We start from the raw sequence: 18,227 nt of genomic DNA on the forward strand, positions 1-18,227 counted from the left end.
GCTCATCTGATGACGAGCAGTACTCATTGCCAAAAGAGTGGAAGGAGCAAGGTTTTGGCAGTCATGTTGCAGAAGACGTACGAAATCAGGAGTGGGAGTACAGAGGCAATGAGGAAGTGCAAGGTGCAACATATCCAAACATTGAAGCCGTAAAAGATGCTGTGAGACTATGGGCAATATCATTGAAACGAGAATTTAGAGTCATAAAGTCTGGCAGTAAAGAATATGAGGTGAAGTGTGTGAATGATGGATGTCCATGGCGAGTACATGCATTCAAGGGAAAATGGAAGTCGAACTGGAAATGTTCTATTGTGACAGAGCACACTTGTTTGCTGTCAGAAGTTCTTCCCTCGCATCGCAATATATCGTGCGACTTTGTTGCAAAGCAAATATATGGGTTGATTATGGACAACCTAAATTATGAGTCAAAAATGATTGTTCGACACATTGAGCAGACTTACCAGTACACCATTAGTTATTTGAAGGCATGGCGGGCTAAACAAAGGGTGTTCGAGATGCGGTTCGGCACATACGAGGCATCATATGATAACCTACCTCGTATGTTATCCCAGGTTGCTGCTATAAATCCTGAAAGCTTTTATGACACATACCTCGTACAAGCCGTGACTAGGGGGCAAAGCATTCTGCAACGAGCCTTCTTTTGCATAGGTGCTTGTGTTAGAGCATTTCAGTGTTGTCTTCCGGTGATCTGCATTGATGGCACATTTCTGACTAGAAGGTATAAATGTCAGATACTCACCGCAATCGGGGTAGATTGCAACCACCAAATAGTTCCGCTCGCATTTGCATTTGTTGAGAATGAGAACTTAGACAGTTGGTATTGGTTCCTTGAGCGAGTGAAGGTTCATGTTGTTGCTGCACGTCCAGATGTGTGCCTTATTAGTGATAGGCATGCAGGTCTGCTGCAATCAATACTGAAATTGCAATGTGGAACTGCGACAACGCCTCCATTGTGGCCCGATGTCCAAAACAGGTGGTGCATTAGCCATATGGGTGCAAACTTCTATGACCACTTCAAGAACAAGGATCTTAAGAACATGTTTAAGAGGTTGTGCACCCAAAATCAATAGAGAAAATTCAATGCATTATGGCAGATGATTGATCAGTTGACTGCAGAGCTAGTGAAGGTAAGGGCATCAGGAACAAGCACGAGTCAGGCTGCAGAGACTAGGGATTCAATTGAGAAGCCATTTTCACACTGGATTCGAGGTGCATCTAAGGAGAAATGGTCATTCCTTTATGATACCAATGGAATACGGTATGGTATTCAGACAACGAACCATGCAGAGTGTTTCAATATGGTTATGCGTTCTTGTCGTGCATTTCCTCTTGTGGGAATTGTTGAGTTCGTCATGTATGGGTGCATGAAGTATTTCAGAGAGCGTTACATGGCTGCAAGCATAAACATCAGCAACCCCTAAATTCAGTTTTGCACAAGAGTGACAATATATGCAAGAGAAGATTGAAAAGGCAAAACTGCACCGCGTCATATCGACAGGTACAATGGAGTATAGATTTGAGGTTCTATGCAAGGATAGAATTGGTCGTGGTATCCGTAGAGATAGGGTGGTACAGGAGAGTTTGATTGCAGTAGATGGTAAAGCCTTCTGCTCCTGCATGAAGCCTAAGTTATTGCATTTGCCATGCTCGCATCTCATTGCGGCATGTGCAGTGTCTGGGTTGCAGCCAGGAGTATTTGTTTCACCTTACTTCAGCAAGGAAGCAGCTGTATCGACTTGGGGACATGAGGTATACAGGATTGGAATAGTGGGGCCTTTCATTCAGAATAATGAGAATAAGATGTTTATTCCTGATCCAGCCACTAAGAAAGGTAAAGGCTGCCGTCAGACATGTCGTATTCAGAATGGTATGGACGAGTCCGAAGCAAGCACGGCACAAAAGCGTTGCAGCCAATGTGGAGCATTGGGTCACAACTACAAGAAGTGTCCTCAGAATGCACTTCACGATGCTGCTGACATCGGTCCTTCCGGAAATCCCAGAGATGGAGCACCTCCTACGTTCAGACGACCATCGACGAGAATTGCTCGTGGAAGGCATTCAGTGTCATGATCCACAATTGTATCGAACATATCTGTAATATGTAGTAATCGTGCATCCAGTTTATATGGAACATATCTGTAATGTATAAATATCGTGCGTGGAGTTTGTATCGAACCTATCAGTAATATGTAGTAATCATGCATGGAGTTTGTATGAAACATATATGTACCTATGTGTTCTCATATATTTTTGAATGCATGTATGGAGATGGACTCCTTGCTAGACCCAGTTATCAACTCGAGCCACAGGTCTTACTTTGCAGCAGTTGAGCACTGAGCCCTAGAGGTGCTACGTCCTCGTCCACCTGGAGAGGCGATCTCTATACACCACGATTGGTGTGATAGGTATGTAATGAAATATTATTGTTTATCACTTATGTATTCATCGGTATTCCTTTGTTTCGACAATTTTGTTTATTGCAGGTTACGTGAGGCCGGTCTACTGACTCTGGGCCGTCTTGTCGAGGGTGGGCCTATTCAGCTCGACCGATCCCTCCTGACGACGCTCGTTGACAGATGGAGGCCGGAGACACACACGTTCCACCTCCCGTGTGGGGATATGACTCCTACGCTGCAGGACGTGGCCTACCTCCTCGGCCTCCCTATCGTCGGGGAGGCTATAAGTCCGCGTGTGGTGGCGGCCTCGTGGAAGGATGACCTGGAGGCCCATTTTGCCCTAGTTGACCGCGTGGAAGAAGCATGTCCGATCAACCCGCACCCGCGAGCAGCAGGTCCTTCGAAGACCTGGTTCCTACAGTTTACAGTATGTATTCATTGCATATTTAAATTTAATTGTTACAATTCACATGTTGCATTGTCAGTTGAAACCATTAATCTTAATTGTTTATGCAGCCTGCCCTGTTGGCTGTGGATGCCGACGAGTACAGTGTGACCAAATCGCTGGAGGCGTACCTACTTTGGTTGTTTGGTTACATCATGTTCAACAACACTCATGGCAACTCGGTCGATAGGATTCTCCTTCCGTATGCACGGGAGATTGCGGATGGAGACGAGGACGTACCGGCCTACAGCTGGGGTGAGGCGGTACTTGCAGCCACTTACCATGGACTCTGCGACGGCTGCATGAAGACACTTGGGAATGCTATCCTGGCAGGGTGCCCACTACTGCTACAACTTTGGTCGTACGAGAGGCTAGACGTTGGTCGGCCCATCATCAGCCACGAGCCTTACCACGGGGCCATGTACGGCGACGAGGAGGACGGCAGGCCCACTATGGGAACTGTCTAGATCTGGCGTCAGGTACGTTCGCAACAAATCTAATTTTGTTATTCATTGTTACATGATGCATTAGCGCACTTTTAATTTTACTTATTCGGACTGTAGAGGTCCTGGGCGCATGCACAGGTTAGACGCACATATCCTGAGTTTGTTTCGGAGCTCGACATGCTGACGCCCGAGGACGTTGTCTGGGAGCCTTACAACCTAGAGGCTGTGGCTACCCGTGCACCAGCAGGCCTGTCTTCGCACTACTCTGCGAATGCGAGCCTGTGGCTTACTACAGCCGTCCTGGTTTATGACATCGCGGTTGAGGCATATTGCCCCTGGAGAGTCAGGAGACAATTTGGGCAGTGCCAGGAGTTTCCGGTGCCCACCGCGTTGGAGCGTGTCAGTCGCCAGGACCATAGGTAATTATGAATGAACTTGGCTCATACATTCGTGTCGAATCTAACGATTCTTCGTGGTCCACTTTTGTAGGTTGTCAAGGAGTGGCTTGCCGTGCTCTGATGGTTGGCTCACCAAGATGTAGCTGTGGGTGGACCAATGGGAATAGGCTGACGAGCACTTGGTCCATCCAACAGGACCACACACAGACAACTCCTTTAGGGCTTACCTCACCTGGTACTTACCCCGGACTCGGGTTCGTCTGGTTTATGTTGACACTCACCCACAGCCACACCAGGCGAGGCCTCAGGATGGCTATGCCCGGCACCACGTGGAGGCACTAGCTGGCACGGTGAGTCTCTTGATCATATTTGCATATATATATATATATTAATATTCATAAGATAATTCATGTGTTTCTAACTGTTCCTTTACTGAATGGATGTAGTTTCGCCTTTGCAACATGATGGAGATGGACTACTCGACTTACCTGACGAGGGTACGTGTCAGATCCCCAATGACCCAGTTTGAGCAGACAGAGGCATGGTCGAGGCAGCGTGATCAGTTGCGTCAGGTAGTGCACAACTTGGGAAGCCGTGTGCAGTACGAAGACAGCCACGGGTCGTCCCAGGCCTCGTCGTCGTTCCCGTGTCCGTCGACCGTGCACGGGCCGACGTCGCAGTTCTTCACAACTGCAGGTAACGTAGAGATCTCTTTAAAATTAGATCAAGTGTTCCTATATATTTACTACTATCACAAACAGGATACGATCCAGCTACTGCGTTCGGCCATACTGGAATGTTTAGAGGGACAACACCAGTTGGCGGACCGTATCCAGGGATGGTACCGGGGCCACAGATACCGGCCTACACAGGTTAGTTTATGTTTCGTATTTCGGTTTCTACATGTCATGACGAAAGACACGAGCGTACGCTAACATCCGCATTTTATGCGTAGGATTCTACCCCGATGCGGGTGCCGGACCTTCTTCTTCCTCCTTTCGACCTGGTACATAACACTCTCTCAATGCACTCACTAATTTACCACGCAACATATGTTGGTTTACGTTTATATGTTACGCAGGGTTTGTTTCGAGTACGTTCGTTCCAGATAACGAGGGTTTCATCTTAGATGAACTCGACAACCTGACTCCAGACTCACCTGGCGCGCACGGTGACCCCGATGTCTTGGGGTATTCACAGCTAGGAGGAGCACCACTTGGGATCTCTCAGCAGCAGACACCGCAGCCCCTTTTGCGTCCTGAGCGACAGGTGAGGTCTTCGGATCGTCACACCTACTCCGAGGGCCATGTCCGTGCCTAGCAGAGGGCTAAGAGGGTCCGATGCCCTAGGGGTGGTTAGATATATCCGATGTTTGTATATCTGATGTTTATTTGTAATGAGATATGGTTTCGACCGCTTATTTGTATCCGATGTTTATGATTGTGGTAGTTTACTTGTCATTTGTTTCTATAGATACTATTGATGTGAACTTGTTATGTTTGTGGGTTCCATAATGCTCGTGAAATAAGGGAAGTTCTTGCGAATTTTTTCCGTGATATAATGAAGGACAAGTTAGGTGCGGTAGGAGTTAGCGGCCGAGATCCCGCCGACGATGATGATGACTATCGCATACAGTGTAAACTTCGTGACACGCTCGAATAGCTCAAAATAGGGACCATAGTGTATCTAGCTGTGAGTACGAGATCACAGGTTGCCACTGCTCAGCATGGCGATCACGGGTTTCCCAAATGTCGCATTATTTGCCCAGACATACGTGACACAAGACGACAACCCAATAGCAGTGCCCTTCCACCATTTCAAAAAGATGTGACAACACGACAACCACACCAGCTCACCTTCAAAGCAGTCTCTCTGGTGAGGACGACGGACCTGTCATTCTACAGCGAAGGTCTGTGGCGTGTAGTGGGGAAGGCGGCATCTAGGCACGATCGACCGAGCGGCAGCAATGCAATGCTGTGAGTCTGCATGCACTTAGATGCTTTACATACACAGAGAGGCATCGAGTAGTCATTTCGAGAATCGAATCTAGCTTTTTCAGTGTTAGGTCAGCTAGACTCTTCACTGTGTTGTCATGTAGGCTTTTTAGGTGCATTTACACTCCACACTCCGGGTATCAGACCTTTGTGCACCTATAAATACTCCGAAGTTTGTGAACTCCCAGCAGCACTCAAACACCAAAGCTCATTGTATACCCAATGTCTGGAGGTGGGTCTAGCGGAAAGAATTACTACGGTTTTGGGAAAGGAAAAGGGGGAAGAAAGGGAGACCCCATAATATGGGAGGGGCCTCTTGGACCTGATTCCTTTCCAAAACCAGTGTTTGAGTTTCCGCCACAGCACAAGAGTGAATTTGCCAATGAAACTCCTCTTCGACAATACGATAACCGTAGAGAACCGTGGCCAAAATGCAGACATGGTGAGGACTGCTTAGTGCAGATGTGCACCGACGGGATGGATGGCGGTCGGCGTTTCTTTAAATGTCCACATGCATGGGTAATACTTGGTTGTTTCATTTTTTTTATCTTCAATGAGACACCTTATATGAAATTTATTTTGTAGTCTTCCGATGCTCTAGAAAACTGTGGTTCTACTAGATGGGTCGATCCTGCACTAATTGATTCTGTTCAGGAGTTCATCGAGTACCTCCAGATAAAGATCTTTGATCTGGAATGCAAGGTGAACCATTATGAGGAAGTGAACGAGGGTAACAAAGACAAAGAAGATGATGATACCAGTAATACTGCCGGTTCACAAGATGAACCATGCGCTATTCCTTACTGCAACTGTCCTTGTCACAAGAAGAAGGGCCCTGCGCCTCCGGCACCACCGCCTGCACCACCTGCAATGGGTGGATACTGCGGAGAAGGCTCAACGCAGTTTGCTATGTGGGGGTACGGCTACTAGGACTACCCTAGTGCTAGTGACATGATGCATCATTGTGTTTGTTGTGTTTTTTTTAAATTACCTAAGGCATGTTAGGTTAGTCCAGAATCTGTTTACCGTAGTTTGCAACGGGTTCTGCCATGCCACTGCATGTGTGACGTGTGTTTCATTACCGTTGTATTATGATGTAAACTTGATGGTTCACATTATGTAATACATTTCTTAGTTTTTATTTCTTCTCGTTATATTAATTAAATGTGTGCTTTTTAGTATTCTAGTGACATGAAAAGCTCCGAAAATATTAAGGACAAGTTCAAAGATTTCATAGATTCCCGGCTACAACTGCAAATTAATGGTAAAAGTTACAACACACAGAGTCAAGCTCTCAATTGAAAACATAAACAACTAATTGTAGTGGCACGTGCACGCGACAAGGTAATTTCATATTGCATCTAAACCTACCATGCCTTATGGAATGTAAAATGCCGGGATTACATGGTACTACTCTACTGAGTGCACCGAGGATATTTGCCCTTCCTAATTGCTTTGGGCCCGGCTTCCTTCGCGCGGCGTGCCCTCTCTCGCTTTCTCTCCCTGTCAGCTTCACGTTCCGCCGCCGCCTTACGATCCACCTCCTCCATCCTCTTGCGGATCTCTTCTTGCTCTTTCTTGCGCTTCTCCTCTTGCTGTTCCTCGTGCTTCATTCGGCGCCAACGTTCTGCAGACCACCTTGCTTGTTGTTCCACAAAGTCCTTTGCCTGCTGTGACTGCACGGTGTCGAACCACTGCATAAAATCACAAAGTGGCGGAGGAGACTTTGTCCAACAAAAGTTAGAATCATAACTCAATGTTAGGTCACAAAGAAAAATAGCGTCTGTTGTCCTGCTACCTTGGCCCGGTCTTTGCCGCATCACTTAGGTGGATCATATTCGTAGTTCTCACACATAAAGAACCTCATGCCGTAGTCATCTCCTAAAACCTCAGATTGCATGAACTTGCATAACGAACCGCAGAAGCACATTGGCACATCAATTCCTTCAGGTACGGTGGCTTCACACTTGCTCCACGGAATGTAGGTTGATCCTGACGAAGACATTGGCGCTATAGTGTGGTGCGCCGAATGACGAACAATGATTTCAATAATGCACATATCATATACCAAATCGATGCATGAAAATATAGGTACTGTCATAATTCTATTGTCTTATGCTGCAATATCAATAAGGTACTGTCATAATTCTATTCTAATTCATAATTAATTTAAAAACAAGTCTGTAATAGTACTCAAATTGTAATACTAAACGAGTGTTCCAAAGCACCAAATCTAATTCAGCTAATCCGCTAATTAAATTAAATTGTTATACAATATCAACGGATTCATACGGAAATTACCGGTAGATCACAAGTGCGGAATTCGGAAGAGCTTCGCCGCTTTTCTTCTCCTCACCCCCTCTCTTTTTTCTGAATTTTTAGGCTCAAATGAGAAGGGAATGACAGTCAGGGCTTATATAGGGTGGGAGAACCCTGTCGCCCATTGGGTGGGCGACAGACCCCTGTCACCCGTTGGGGGGGCGATAGGCCCCCTGCCCCTGGCCAGGGACCTCTTTGCAAATTTAAAAAAAAATTACATTAGGGTCCTGTCACCCGTGGCTTGGGCGACAGGACCCCTGTGGCCCCCCCATAGGGTGACAGGGGGTATTTTTGAAATATTTCAAAACGGACATATATTTTTGAAATTTTGATTTTTTTTAAATATAAAAAAGAAAAAAGTCCGCCGCTGCTCTCCCCTGCCATCTGTGTGTTCGACGCTGGCTTGCGTGCGTCCTCTGTAAGCCCACTACAGTGCCTATTGTTTGGAGAATTTTTTCTCAAATTTTGCTCAAATTTCGTTCAAATTTTGAGTGGAACCCGTCCGAAATTTTCGAATTTCGTCCAATTCGACGGGCTTCGAAATTTTCCAGAAAAAGAATCCCCCGCCGAAGCCGACGTGGACACAAGCCCTTCCGCACCAGCCGCATTTCCTCTGCCCCACGGCGACCCGAATCGATTGTTGGAGAAGGCCGCTTGCATGGAGCTCGACAACGCTGCCGCCCTGCAGGAGCAGAACGCCGGCACACCCCTCCGATTTCGTTTCGCGACGTTCCTAGGCCGCAAGACTAATCCAGCACTCCCATGGCGACGCCCAGGCACGAGGCGTGTCCACTCGATCGGTCTTCGCCACCTCTCCATCGCCGGAACGCCGCCGCCACATAGCAGCTCCAAAGCTGCCGCCGCCGGCCAGATTCCGGGTGAATCCCTCCCCTCCCGTCGCAAGTGAGCACGCCCTCATGGTCCCCTCAATCTCCTCTCTCTTTTCCCACCTCGCCTTGGCCTCCTGCACACCCAAACTCCAACGAGAAAAATCTCCAGGAGCTCCAGGAACTCAGTCCGCCATGGACAGAAGCTCTTTAAGCTCTTGCAAATAGCCCCCTCAAGAACCTTGCAATCTATTCTTTAATTCTTGTGTCTTGACTATTTCATGGAAAACCCCCTAGATCTATTCAATACCTGCACATAAATCCAAATCAATTCTTTTACAGATCTTACCCTACTCTATGATCAATTCGCGAGCACTGTTTACAGTGTGTTGTATATCTTTTCAGCTAACCCTTGCCATCTATGTTTTATCGCACATAGGTCCTTGCGGCGATGTTTACCCCATAGATCGGCCGTTTTAGTTCCGTTTTAATCCTTTCTTGTTGCGTTAGCTTTGTTTTAGCCTGGGCTATAGATTAGTAGCGCTGTTGTACCGTAGTTATGTTTTCATAATTAAAATTAAAATTTATTTGACTAATGTCTATTTCAACTAGCTTTTCGAATTAAAAGCTAATTAGAGCTCTACATCGGTTTTCATAATTAATGTTAATTTGATTAATGCCAACATAAATGTGTCTTTTATATAACTTGTTTAGTTCAAACCACGGATCACAATGTTTCACGTTTAGATGTTCTCACATGCATGTCTTTTATTTTGCTAGTTAAATAGTTAACTGGTTTAATTTATACTGGAACTTGATAAATAAAATTTGACTAAGTTGATCTCGTATTTACAAATGTAAAATGAATTAATTTAACTCTAAAATATCTTTTACATGTGTTTTCTTAATTAAAATAAATTAAGCTTATAGTTTTCTTTTTTGTTATAATATAAATCTTTCGATAGCTGTGTCTTTTCAACGATAGCTCTGTTTTCAATGTTTCTTGCGCCCTTGTGTTTGTAGATCCGAGCCCTCTCCTTTATTGCGTTCTTAAAATGCTTTTCTTCTATTGTGCTTGTTTTTTTTGCTTGTATGTTTGTACCAGATGCTTGTTGCGAGTAGAAAGAAATGCAGTTCGAGAACTGTGAAGATGAAGATCGAGATGCAAGAGCAAGTTAATGCAGTTCGAGAGCTGTGAAGATGAAGATCGAGATGCAAGAGCAAGTTTTGAAGACTCTGAGCAGTTATTATATAGATTTAACATGGAAAATATATTTCTTGATTATATTTGGTCCTAATAACATTTACTTTACACTTGCATGTATAAAATTGATGGGTACCTATTATCCGTATTGATTATCCATGTCCTTGAATAGCCAGGTTACTTTTATAAAAGCTTTTGGGTAGTTTGCATAGCTGCTGAACAATGGTTATGGGTGGTTTACAACAATGTTACTTGAGATATGAAGCTTTACTTTATACTCTTTTCTGTAACAATATGATGATCTTGGTAAACTGAAAGTGATCGGGTACTCTAGCCTAAGAGGGGGAGGGGGTGAATTAGGCACTCTTAAAATCTTAACATATGGCTCCAACTAGTTTGCACAAAATTAAAACTAAAACAAGCTAACTAGATATGCAACTATGGTTCTTCTAGTATGAAAACCTCATCCCAAAAAGAGTTTTGCAACCTATAGCCAATCCTAGCAAGATACTACACTAAGAAAGTAAAGGCACACAAGTTGCAATATAAAATATGGAAGCTTAAAGAGGAGGGATGAAAGAAAGCAAACTCTTGACATGAGAATTTATCCTGTGGTTCGGATTGCCACAAAGGCGCCCCTACATCCATGTTGTTAAAACACTCACGAAGAGTATCGCTTCCCGGCAATCAAGTCTCTTCTGTGAACACAATCACAGTCACCTTGATCCCGATTTCCACTAAGGGAGATTGCCCACAAAGGAGAGGTCTCCGTCCCCCGCACAATATTGTCGATGCCGCTTCACACCAAACCGGAGGGTCATTGACATGCCGGCGAGCCACCAATGCTCCAAGAAGGCTGGCGCACCGAAATAAAAGTTTGGTTCACTCTAGAACCAGCCACAAGGATCTCAACCTTGCTTGCTCAATCACTTAGGAGCAAACCTAGCACTAACACTTACAAAACTTGTGCTAAGGACTAAGGATTTGATCTCTATGCTCTTGAATGGCTTGGAGATGTTCTTGGATATGTGTGTGATGTCTTGGGACTCCAGCAAGCTTCAAATGGCCGGGGGAACTCATATATATAGGCCTCCAAGTAGAACTAGTCGTTTGTAGCCGTTAGCAGCTTTTCTGCGTGGGCATCGAAACTTCTGGTGCTTCTGCATCGGTTCTTCTGGTCACTCACAAGCTGAAACTAGCGGTTGGCTTCTCTGACGCTTCTGTAGCTGAGTTGGCACCCATCGGTTGAACCGATGCAATGGTGTCGGTTCAACCGGTGACTCTTGATCATCTTGTAGCTGTTGCACTTGCTGACGTTATGCTCCGACGCACCACCGGTTCAACCAGTTCTGAAAACTTCACTTCTGCTCGCTTGACATCGTCTCTAGACAATGTTACATTGATTGCACCGATACCTATCTTGACATCGTCGGTTCAACCGGTGCTTCACTTGATCTTCTCTTGATCTTCATTTGGCGCTCAGACTTGCACTGATGCTCGGGCGTCGGATCTTCCGACAACCATCGGATGCACCGATGCTTAGGCATCGGTTCTTCCGGTACTACTAGTTTATGCAAAACTCGTCCAATTCAGTGTTTTTTGAGTTCTTTATTCGTGTTTTGCTTTGTATGGCCTTTTAACTTCATCTCTGGGATCTAGAAATGTTCACTCAACAAAATCATTAGTCCCATTGATTGCGTTGTCATTCGATCACCAAAATCACTTGAAATGACATAAATGGTGCCATGTTCGTTACACTCTCCCCCTTTTTGGTGATTGATGACAACACAATCAAAGCAAGCATAAAATTTGTAAAAATTGACAATCTAAACTACTTACACTTGCTTGGATGCTTACCATCATCCAATGATGGTTTGGCCTCCCCCTAAAACATGATTCCCCCTTTGATCCTCCCCCTATCTTGCTACTCCTTCCTCATAAGTTGACTTGATTCACTTAGGTATTTCTCTCCCTTTGGGATATACTTCTCCTCCTTGAGAAAATACCTTGCTTTGATCCATATTTCTCCCCCTTTGGAATCAAGTCGCCTAAAAAGTCTTGCACCTAAAAGGTCTTGCAAAACAATATAGCTCAACAGAAGATTAGTAGCCTAGGGAGTTAGTTCTATGTATGATATCAATGAAGATACCAATTGAAAATTTCACTACGATGGATCATAAAATCACGAAGCTAGCATGACATGAGCTAAGCTTTCCATAAGTATGTGCACAAAATGATAATGTGAAAATCAAGTGCACAACTAGATGTTGTAACTAGAAAGCTTAGGCCATATCATGCACGGAGGTAGCTCTAAAATAATAAGGAATTGACAATGATACCAATTGAATGAGTTTAGAACCTTGCATACCTCCGGGGGGCTTTTGTTTACCTTGCATGTACCAATTTGAACATGACTTGCAACCATTGAAGTCTTTAGAAGATAAGCACCTGGTACACCAAAGTTAAGCAAATGTATGAGCACATAGCCTATGAACTTAGATATGAGCATTTAAGTTCAATAGAGCATGACTCAATATGAATGAAGCACAATTTATCTAATCAATCTTATAGAGTTGTTTGTTCACATTGAGCGTGAATAACATTCTCTTAGAGTGTTAACTCCATCGTGAGACTACAAAAGATAAACTGGCAAACATGTTAGTCTCAAAATCACAAACCATAGGATGAACTCCCCCTAAATATGTGCATTTAGTGTTTGAATCACCAAGTATATGTATGCACATCGTTTTGATAACAATGGGAAGTTTACCCGATAGCTTGTGTTCATGGTACAAATGAAATACATACCTTATGAAGTCCATGTACCATGAAGGGTAACCTTGTGTAGCTTTCTACACACTTATCAAACCATGTAGGTTGCTCATGGGTTAGAATCATGACACAAGCAACCTACCATATGTAACACTAGGAGATGCAAAACATGCAAACATCCTAGCAAGAGCAATGGAGCTACATGATGCTTGAATTGAAATATAGCTACCATTACCTTATGGGGGACTTGGGCAACAAATATCCAAGTTGTGAGCTTAGCTTATTTTGGCTTGAACCTTCACTTCAACTTGTAAGCTAAGCCTCCAAATCCACCGAAGCCGTTCTTGGCTTTAAGTCTCTTTTGGAATACACACCATTTGAGGCCCATTAAAGTTGGTGATGATGTACTTGGGCACCCAAATGGAATAGTTCCAACTCCTTTCCTTCTTCCCAACCTTGTGAGCAACCACCTTACCATTGGTCATCTTTTTGATCACATAGAAGGTGCTATTACTTTTGTTCCTCCGGTTGGGCTTGGTGTAGATGAGAGAACTCTTGATTGTGAGCTTCTTCTTGTTCTTCTTATCCGGAAGCTTCTTCCTTGGTTGAGGACACTTGTTGGACTTGTGGCCTTCTTTGTGGCACTTTGAGCAAGTCACGGTGGACCCCTTCTCAAGCTTCTTCACCATGTCTTCACGGTCATCTTGAGAAGATTGGACATTGCTCTCTATGCCTTTGCCCTTCAATCTATACAAATTCTTCATGAGCCTTTCCACTTCTTGCTTGAGCTCATCATTCTCCTTGGCAATGAGATCATCACATGATTCTACAACAACATTCTCATAGCTTTTCTCATTGCAAGGGTTAGAGCAAGATTCATCAATTAAATCAATGTATGAAGTTGAAGCATCTACCCTAGAGATTGGAATTGCACAAGGTATAGTTTGCTTCATTTCCAAAGAGTCATTAGTATCATTAATGCTCTCAAATTTTAATTTGAGCTCTTCATGCTCCTTGCTAAGCAATTTGAATTTGCACAACAAATTTTCATAATTTGTAGCAAGAGAAGCATTTAGATCGTTGAGAGCATTAAGGTTTTTGATTTCCTTTGATTGTTTCTTAATGACTTTTTGATGCTCATGAACTAAGTCAAGAAGTTCATCAATTGAAGGAGAGTCAGAGTCATCAACACTTACATCGCTATCCATACCTTTGGCCATAAAGCAAGTGTTGGATGATGATCCCATGCGGGTGGTGAATTTCTTGTTTGATTCATCACTTGAACTTGCACTTGATTCTTCACCACCGCTTACCCATTCACCAAATATGGCATATGATTCATGATTGGGCTTCTTCTCCTTCTTTTGCTTGTTCTTCTTAAACTTCTTCTCAACCTTCATGAGTTGATGGTAAGGCCCATCTTTGAGGAAGACCATATACCCCATTGAATTGATTTCTTTCAAGCATTTATTCATCTTCTTCACTTGCTTGTAGAGGTTGGTGTTCATTGGCTCTTTTTTATCATTTGAGGAGCTTCTTGCATCCTCTTTTTCCTCATCACTTGAGCTATCTTTGATGGCCATATTCTTGAACTTCTTGAGTTGTTTGCATGCAAGTACGCTATGTGTTGGTGAAGAAGATGGCGCCTTTGTCTTGATGTCATTGCGTAGCTAATGGGCGATCACCTTGTTGAGGACTTGATTTGGTGTCAACGTGTTGAGCTCTTTCTCATATAAAATTGTGGTTACCAAATCATAGTCCGGCCTTCGGACATAGCGAAGGATCTTGCGAATGAGTTTCAAATCTTCAATTTGCTTCACACCTAGGGAATTAATCTCATTCACAAGAGTGTTCAATCGTGAGTACATGAATTCGGCATTCTCATCATCAAGTTGCTTAAAACTATTAAACTTATCAATGAGAACATGATATCTTTCATTGGCAACATCCTTCGTGCCCTCATGATTCTCAATTATAGTCTTCCATAGTTCTTTAGCATTTTCACAAGAATAAACATGATTGAACACATTATCACAAAGAGAAGACACGATTATGCATTTAGCGGTGACATCATGTTGCTTCTCTTGAAGACCATTATTTTTTACCCCTTCACTCACAACTCTCCAAACATTTAGTCACGTCGCTTGGAGATGGGCTTCCATTAAAATCTTCCATCGTTGGAAGCCCGTGCCGTCGAACCGTGGAGCGGGACTAAAAGGATCCATCCTTTCCCCCTAAGAGCTAACTCACTAGACGGTAAAGCCTACCGATCTAATGAGCCGATAAACACAAATTTGCCAATGGAATTGGCTTTCTTTGTGAGATAAGTGAGTCCCGGCTTTGATACCAATTGAAAGTGATCGGGTGCTCTAGCCTAAGAGGGGGAGGGGGTGAATTAGGTACTCTTAAAATCTTAACCTATGGCTCCAACTAGTTTGCACAAAACTTAAACTAAAACAAGATATCTAGATGTGCAACTATGGTTCTTCTAGTGTGAAAACCTCATCCCAAAAAGAGTTTTGCAACCTATAGCCAATCCTAGCAAGATACTACACTAAGAAAGTAAAGGCACACAAGTTGCAATATAAAATGCGGAAGCTTAAAGAGGAGGGATGAGAGGAAGCAAAGTCTCGACACGAGAATTTATCCCATGGTTCGGATTGCCACAAAGGCGCCCCTACATCCACGTTGTTGAAGCACTCACGAAGAGTATCGCTTCCCGGCAATTAAGTCTTTTCTGTGAACACAATCACGGTCACCTTGATCCCGATTTCCACTAAGGGAGATTGCCCACGAAGGAGGGGTCTCCGTCTCCCGCACAATATTGTCGACACCGCTCCACACCAAGCCGGAGGGTCGTTGACATGCCGGCAAGCCACCAATGCTCCAAGAAGGCCGGCGCACCGAAATACAAGTTTGGTTCACTCTAGAACCAGCCACAAGGATCTCAACCTTGCTTGCTCACTCACTTAGGAGCTAACCTAGCACTAGCACTTACAAAGCTTGTGCTAAGGACTAAGGATTTGATCTCTATGCTCTTGGATTGCTTGGATATGTTCTTGGATATGTGTGTGATGTCTTGGGACTCCAGCAAGCTTCAAATGGCAAGGGGAACTCATATATATAGGCCTCCAAGTCGAACTAGCCATTTGTAGCCGTTAGCAGCTTTTCTGTGTGGGCATCAGAACTTCCGGTGCTTCTGCATCGGTTCTTCCGGTCACTCACAAGCTGAAACTAGCTGTTGGCTTCTCTGACGCTTCTGCAGCTGAGTTGGCACCCATCGGTTGAACTGATGCAATGGTGTTGGTTCAACTGGTGACTCTTGATCATCTTGTAGCCGTTGCCCTTGCTAACGTCATTGCTCCGACGCCATGCTCCGACGCACCACCGGTTTAACCGTTGCTGAAGACTTCGCTTCTGCTCGCTTGACATCATCTCTGGACAATGGTACATTGATTGCTTCGATGCCTATCTTGACATCGTCGGTTCAACCAGTGCTTCACTTGATCTGCTCTTGATCTTCATTTGGCGCTCAGACTTGCACTGATGCTCGGGCGTCGGATCTTCCGACAACCATCGGATGCACCGATGCTTAGGCATCGGTTCTTCCGGTGCTACTAGTTTATGCAGAACTCGTCCAATTCAGTGTTTTTTGAGTTCTTTATTCATGTTTTGCTTTGTATGGCCGTTTTACTTCATCTCTGGGATCTAGAAATGTTCACTCAACAAAACCATTAGTCCCATTGATTGCGTTGTCATTCGATCACCAAAATCACTCGAAATGACATAAATGGTGCCATGTTCGTTACACTCTCCCCCTTTTTGGTGATTGATGACAACACAATCAAAGCAAGCATAAAATTTGTAAAAATTGACAATCTGAACTACTTACACTTGCTTGGATGCTTACCATCATCCAATGATGGTTTGGCCTCCCCCTAAAACATGATTCCCCCTTTGATCCTCCCCCTATCTTGCTACTCCTTCCTCATAAGTTGACTTGATTCACTTAGGTATTTCTCTCCCTTTGGGATATACTTCTCCTCCTTGAGAAAATACCTTGCTTTGATCCATATTTCTCCCCCTTTGGAATCAAGTTGCCTAAAAAGTCTTGCACCTAAAAGGTCTTGCAAAACAATATAGCTCAACAGAAGATTAGTAGCCTAGGGAGTTAGTTCTATGTATGATATCAATGAAGATACCAATTGAAAATTTCACTACGATGGATCATAAAATCACGAAGCTAGCATGACATGAGCTAAGCTTTCCATAAGTATGTGCACAAAATGATAATGTGAAAATCAAGTGCACAACTAGATGTTGTAACTAGAAAGCTTAGGCCATATCATGCACGAAGGTAGCTCTAAAATAATAAGAAATTGACAATGATACCAATTGAATGAGATTAGAACCTTGCATACCTCTGGGGGGCCTTTGTTTACCTTGCATGTACCAATTTGAACATGACTTGCAACCATTGAAGTCTTTAGAAGATAAGCACCTGGTACACCAAAGTTAAGCAAATGTATGAGCACATAGCCTATGAACTTAGATATGAACATTTAAGTTCAATAGAGCATGGCTCAATATGCATGAAGCACAATTTATCTAATCACTCTTATAGAGTTGTTTGTTCACATTGAGCGTGAATAACATTCTCTTAGAGTGTTAACTCCATCGTGAGACTACAAAAGATAAACTGGCAAACATGTTAGTCTCAAAATCACAAACCATAGGATGAACTCCCCCTAAATATTTGCATTTAGTGTTTGAATCACCAAGTATATGTATGCACATCGTTTTGATAACAATGGGAAGTTTACCCGATAGCTTGTGTTCATGGTACAAATGAAATACATACCTTATGAAGTCCATGTACCATGAAGGGTAACCTTGTGCAGCTTTCTACACACTTATCAAACCATGTAGGTTGCTCATGGGTTAGAATCATGACACAAGCAACCTACCATATGTAACACTAGGAGATGCAAAACATGCAAACATCCTAGCAAGAGCAATGGAGCTACATGATGCTTGAATTGAAATATAGCTACCATTACCTTATGGGGGACTTGGGCAACAAATATTCAAGTTGTGAGCTTAGCTTATTTTGGCTTGAACCTTCACTTCAACTTGTAAGCTAAGCCTCCAAATCCACCGAAGCCGTTCTTGGCTTTAAGTCTCTTTTGGAATACACACCATTTGAGGCCCATTAAAGTTGGTGATGATGTACTTGGGCACCCAAATGGAATAGTTCCAACTCCTTTCCTTCTTCCCAACCTTGTGAGCAACCACCTTACCATTGGTCATCTTTTTGATCACATAGAAGGTGCTATTACTTTTGTTCCTCCGGTTGGGCTTGGTGTAGATGAGAGAACTCTTGATTGTGAGCTTCTTCTTGTTCT

This window comes from Panicum virgatum, chromosome 2N (assembly GCF_016808335.1).
Source record: "Panicum virgatum strain AP13 chromosome 2N, P.virgatum_v5, whole genome shotgun sequence".
NCBI lineage: Eukaryota > Viridiplantae > Streptophyta > Magnoliopsida > Poales > Poaceae > Panicum > Panicum virgatum.